A 6,143-nucleotide genomic window follows, 5' to 3' on the forward strand; every position below is an offset into this window, starting at 1 on the left:
CCGTGTGTACGTCCGTGTACGTGTGCGTTCTTCCATTTTCTTCGCCGACCATTGAGAACCGTATGTCCCGCCTGTCGCATCGCGCGTTCTAATTTGTTCAACTATTTTAATTAATATCTCGAAATTTTACGTGGTTGTTTGAAAAATGACCTATACAATTTTTGTTCATTTTTACTTATATTTTTCTTTTGGTCCGCCTTACGCGGGACACCCTGTATAATAGTATATATATAATAGTAAGTATACATATAATAGTAAATACTATATAGTATATATATAATAATATATATTATATTTTTCAAATATTATCCTAAAGTAAAAAGTCACACTGTTTTAACCTATTTGCAAGTATTGTTTTTATATGACTCGTGCAGGTGCAAGTCCACAATAAATTATGCCATTAGGGTATATTGATGACAAAACAAGATAGATTTAAAATCTATTTTAATAATGTTAATATAGTTTATTGTAATCAAAACATATAATGCAAGAACATTTATATAAACTTAAAACAATAAATTAATATAGTACAGTAAAATTTGAAATTCCATTACCTGTCAATGAATATGCTACAACAATGTTTTAAAAAAATGTGAGATCTTTATATGATGTTCCCGTGGAGGTTGGAAGTTATCCTCATCATCTTCATCAGATGGGTGATCAAAAAATATTTCCCACATTTCTAGTACATCCATTTTTTATCTAATAATCTTTAGTTGTAATGAATATTAAAGTATAAAAGAAATAACTCAAATAATGTTAAAAAAATAATAACATTAAAAAACGTTTGTAGAATTACATACAATTTAAAACAAACTGTGCAAATAAATCTATCTTGTTTTGTCATCAATATACTTTAATGGCATAATTTATTGTGGATTTGCACCTGTACGAGTCATGTAAAAACAATACTTGCAAATAGGTTTCCGGGCAAAAAAAGTTCATATAAAAGCCAGATATGGATTTTGTCAAGATCTGATCAGATATAATCAGATATAATTCAGATATGATTCAGACTTGTCCATATATAATTATATATAATTGTATATATAATTATATATAATTATATATGATTATATGTGGACAGATCTCAATCATATCTGAATTATATCTGATTATATCTGATCAAATCTTGACAAAATCCATATCTGGCTTTTATCTGAATTTTTTTTTCCCGGGTTAAAACAGTGTGACTTTTTACTTTAGGATAATATTTGAAAAATATAATATATATTTTAATGGTTATATAACTTTAATTAAGAATAAATAAAATTTTATTAGAAAACAACACCAGATGATTTTATAATCAATAATACAATTTTACAAAATTATTATCTCATGTATTTGTCACGGTATTGTTCTGTCTAACCCACTGCTTGCAGTAGTGAGACAGCATTAAGTAGCTTTGGGTTGTCATGAATCACATAATAGTAGTAGATGGTGATGTCTGTAACTTATTTCTGCTCTAGGGAAATGACTCGGAGAGGTATTATCGGAAACACCCACTATCACTATCAGCACTAATAATGTAATTAACAGTGTCACTATTAGCACTAATAGCGATACTACTAACACTGCTAGTGAAACTATTAGTGACACTATTACCACTAATAGTATTTTTTTGTAAGAATGCCTTCCTTTGGGCCATCCGACCTCCTGGTGTTCCTGTGTTCCCATGTTCCTGCATTTTTGTCGTTCGGCCTTCCTCGGGCTATCCGGCCTCCTGCTGTTCCTGTATTCCTGCCGTCCGGCCTTCCTCGGGCCACCCAGCTTCCTGGTGTTCCTGCATTCCCGTGTTTCTGCGTTCCGACGTTCTTACCTTTCGACCTTCCTCAGGCCATCCGGTCTCCTGGTGTCCCCGTGATCATGCTTTCTTATCTCTATTAGATTATCTGGACTCTCAGTGGTTGAGCCGAAAATTTACATCAAGATTTCCGATTGATAAAATTGTCTCAAGAATAATTCGTTGATAAGTTAATGAATTTGTGCTATTTATAAAAAAAAAACAAGTTATAAATAGCAGTAATAACTAAAGTGACAGTGTTTTATGCGAACAAACAGAACCAGACTTTTCGTCCAATTTTTTTATTAGAAAATCTTATTCTTATTCTTCACCCTAGCCACGTTCCAAAATGCTATCTTCCATCCCTTTTCCATTTTCCTATCTCCTCCCTCCTCTTCTTTCCTTATTGTCCTCTTCCCCTCTCCTTCTCTTTCCTCTTCTTCCTATCCTTCCCATATTTCACCCTTCTTATTTGTCCTTTTCCTCATCCAACCACCACCATTTTCCTTCTATCTGTATTTTTTCATACCCTATCCATACTCTCCTTCCTCTGCTTCTCTCTTTCCTCCTCTATCTGCCATCTCATCTTCCTTTCTCTCTACGTCAAATCATTCTCTATCCTTACCTCTTTCCCTCCTATTTCCCTTCTCATCCTTATCACTACCCTTTTCTCTTCCAAACTTCTCATCTTTACTAACATCTTCCTCTTTCTTCCCCTCCCTTTCTTATATTTCTTATATTTATTACGTTCACCTGCTCTATCTCTTCACCTACTCCCGCTTCACTCCACTTCTTTTTATGCTTTCCTCCATCTCTTTCTATCCTCCTTTTAGCTTCTTTACCCATATATTTTTCCTCCTCTTCCCCCTTTCTCTCATCTCCATTCTTCTTTTTATTTCTTTTACTCTAGCCTCTAATCTGTTATCTTTCTTTTCCCTTTCTTTTTTTCCCTCCTCCTCTCCTTCTTTCCATCTTTTTTCGAGCTCCTCTATTCTACCTCTCATCTCTTCTCCCTTTCTTCCTCATTCCTTCTCTCTCTATCTCATTTTCCTTATCATTGCTTCCATCTCCTCCCTCATCTCTCTCCCCTGACTCCTTATCGCTTTCTTAACTGCTTCCTTTAACTCCTCTTTTATTTCCTTCAGCCCTTCCATCATCTCTCTCTTCCACCCCTCTCTTCCCTTTTCCTCCCCTCCCTCTTCCCTTCTCCATTCCCCTTTATTTCATTCCTTTTCTGAGGCGATTTTTGTAGCTTCTTTCCCCTTCTAAATGCACAACAGTTACCCTCCTCTTTCTCTTTTATTTTTTTCTTTTTCGATTCTCTTTTCCTTTTCTACACCTCTTCTGAACTTGCTTCCCAGCGAGAACGCTGACGTCGATTCAACATCTAATCGATGTCGGAGAAATCTAACAAGGGGAGCTTTCAGCTAGCGAGTCACAGATTTTGCTGAATTTTTACAGAAATATAGTACTGGTGTAGTAGTAACAAATGCTATTCGGAGAAAGTGCACCTCTCAAGCATTTATGAAATATCGCTATTTGAAGTTTAGTTTTTTCCATTAATGCCGTCGTAATAAGAAGGTGATCAAGTAGCTGCGGTAGCGCAGAAGACTAAGGTCTATCGCACACAAATTGACATAACTGCATATGCATAGCATAAGATCATATGGACCAATGAGCATCGAATATTAAGCATCGAACACCAATATGGCGACTTAATACTCGATGCTCATTGGTACGTACGGTCTTATGCTATGCATATGCAGTTATGTCAATTTGTGTGCGATAGCCCTAAGCCTCGCGGTTCGAATCGGGTGGTTGCGTGCTCGCGTCCCATTATGTTCATGTTTTTTTTTTTTTTTACTGTATTGCATTTATTTTAATATATATCTACCTTTTTGTACATATTTGAATAAATAAAATATTACAAATATTTATAACTTATTTCTCTATATCATGTAAATATATTGATGTTTACACACACAAACACAAATACACACATATACGTATGTAATCGAAAATGAACGAGCTGCGAACGAACGCGACTCATAAACATCAAAGATCAACTGTTTATTAGCTGATAACAACTGATGTTAGGAGATATCACGGTGGAGACACATATATTTCTCTTTCGTTTTTGTGTACAATTGCGACCAATAAAAAGTTTTGCTTACATTTGTCATATTAGCACTGATCATTTTTATTTACGATAAAATTTAAAAACAAAGTCTGATACAAAGAATTTATCTGCGTATTTATATATTATATATTATATTATATATTTTACATATATTTATATATTATATATTTTACATATTTTTCTTTCTAACAGTAAAAAAACATGGACACAATGGGACGCGACACGCAATCTTCCGACTCGAACCGCGAGGCTTAGTCTGCTGCGCTACCGCAACTACTTGATCGCCCTCTTGTTACGACGGCACTAATGGATAGGACTAAACTTCAAATAGCAATTTCTCATAAATGCTTGAGAGATGTATCTTCTTCGAATATCATTTGTTACTACTACACCAGTACTATATTTTTATAAAAGTTCAGCAAAATCGGTGACTCGCTAGCTGAAAGCTTTCCTTGTAAGTTATGTCTAGTCTAAATGTACGTTTAGAAAAATGGCAATTGAGACATCTTCTACCCTTATAGAAATATCATACTAAGAATCATTGATAACTTATTATCCAGTATTTTTAATACTAAAAATAAGTAATTATCGATGATTCTTAGTATGATATTTCTATAAGGGTATTTTGAAGAAATTTTAATGTTTTAGAATCCATTCATAATATTGACCATTAAAAGAGAGTTTTCGATGAAATTTCGGGATTTTATTTTGTCGATTATATACAATCTCTTTAGATGTCTATTCGATATTGAATCGATGTCTAATATATATCTTTTGCATTATACGTAAAAACCCATACAACACAGAAGTTTGCAGTAAAATTGCTACAACGTTGCAAGATTGTATATTGCAGTACAATGTTGCAGAGACATTGCAGTGACATTAATTTGCAATATTACTTTAACAATATTGCAGCAATATTTAAAAAATGTTACGAATATAATGTAATATTTTTTACTTATTTACTAGTTATTTTTGTTACTTGTATTTCAAATGCAATAATGTTTCACATCAATAGTACTTATAGAATAGTACTTAGAATAGTACTTGTTAATGGCAGTCATTAATAGAATTTGTCATATTACATATTTTTTATACTTCTTATAAAAGTTCGTTTTTTCGGAAAAAACAGTTTCTTTAGATTTAATATTGGTACTTTTAATTCGTACGTTTAATTTTGTGTTTTTTTTGTTTCATTAAAATATTATATTCTTAAACAAAATATCATTTTTTAAAATGATAAAAATAAAAACTTTTATTTCGTTCAAGGAAACCATGTTATTTGATAAAACAGCATTATTGTTTTAAATAATATTTTCTAAAAGTTTATTTCAAAATTTAGTAATTTGATTTTATTTGGATTTTCTTGGATTTTTTATTGTTTTTTGTTTGGATTAATCGTTATAACATTCTATTAAAAATCTAAAAGTAATTATCACTAGTTCACTATATTACATCAATATTCATCGCATATCGAATGTTGTTGCATTGTTTCAATATCTATGAGCAAATTATTCAACAAACACCAAGTAAAAGTTATATAACTATTATTTAGTGTTTGCTAGGTATGTTATAATATACTGTGAACATAATAAGAATACATTATATAAGCATAAATCGTAAGAATATCGTTGGAGTTATTGGGAATCGCCGCATACCCTTATAGAAATATCATACTAAGAATCATTGATAATTACTTATTATCCAGTATTTTTAACACTGAAAATAAGTAATTATCAATGATTCTTAGTATGATATTTCTATAAGGGTACTGCTCTATCCTCAGGTTTAAGCAACACTTTAACGGAGTCAAGATATGGATGGATAACCGGTGGTATGCCATTTGGGATCGAAATTATTGAAGGAGGATTCACGAAAGATTGGAGTGTTTATTGAACAATCTTCGATACTTAGTGGTTTACGAGACATGAGAAAATAAGGAATTATAAATATATTTTTTAAATATTATGATTTTCTCATTTTTCATCTTCATACAATAATTCTCAGTATTTGATTACTATCAATATTTAACAGTGACTTTATTATCAATATTCATCAGAAATTAAGTACTGGCCAAAAATTATTGAATTACTGGTAATATTTAATTACTAATAATTTTTCAGTATTTCTTAGTATGATATTTCTTTGTATATATGGGTTATATATATATATATATATATATATATATATATATATATATATATATATATATATATATAT

This window comes from Odontomachus brunneus, unplaced genomic scaffold (assembly GCF_010583005.1).
Source record: "Odontomachus brunneus isolate Ranch 3 - 2012 unplaced genomic scaffold, Obru_v1 Obru_scaffold_180, whole genome shotgun sequence".
NCBI classification, from domain to species: Eukaryota; Metazoa; Arthropoda; class Insecta; order Hymenoptera; family Formicidae; genus Odontomachus; species Odontomachus brunneus.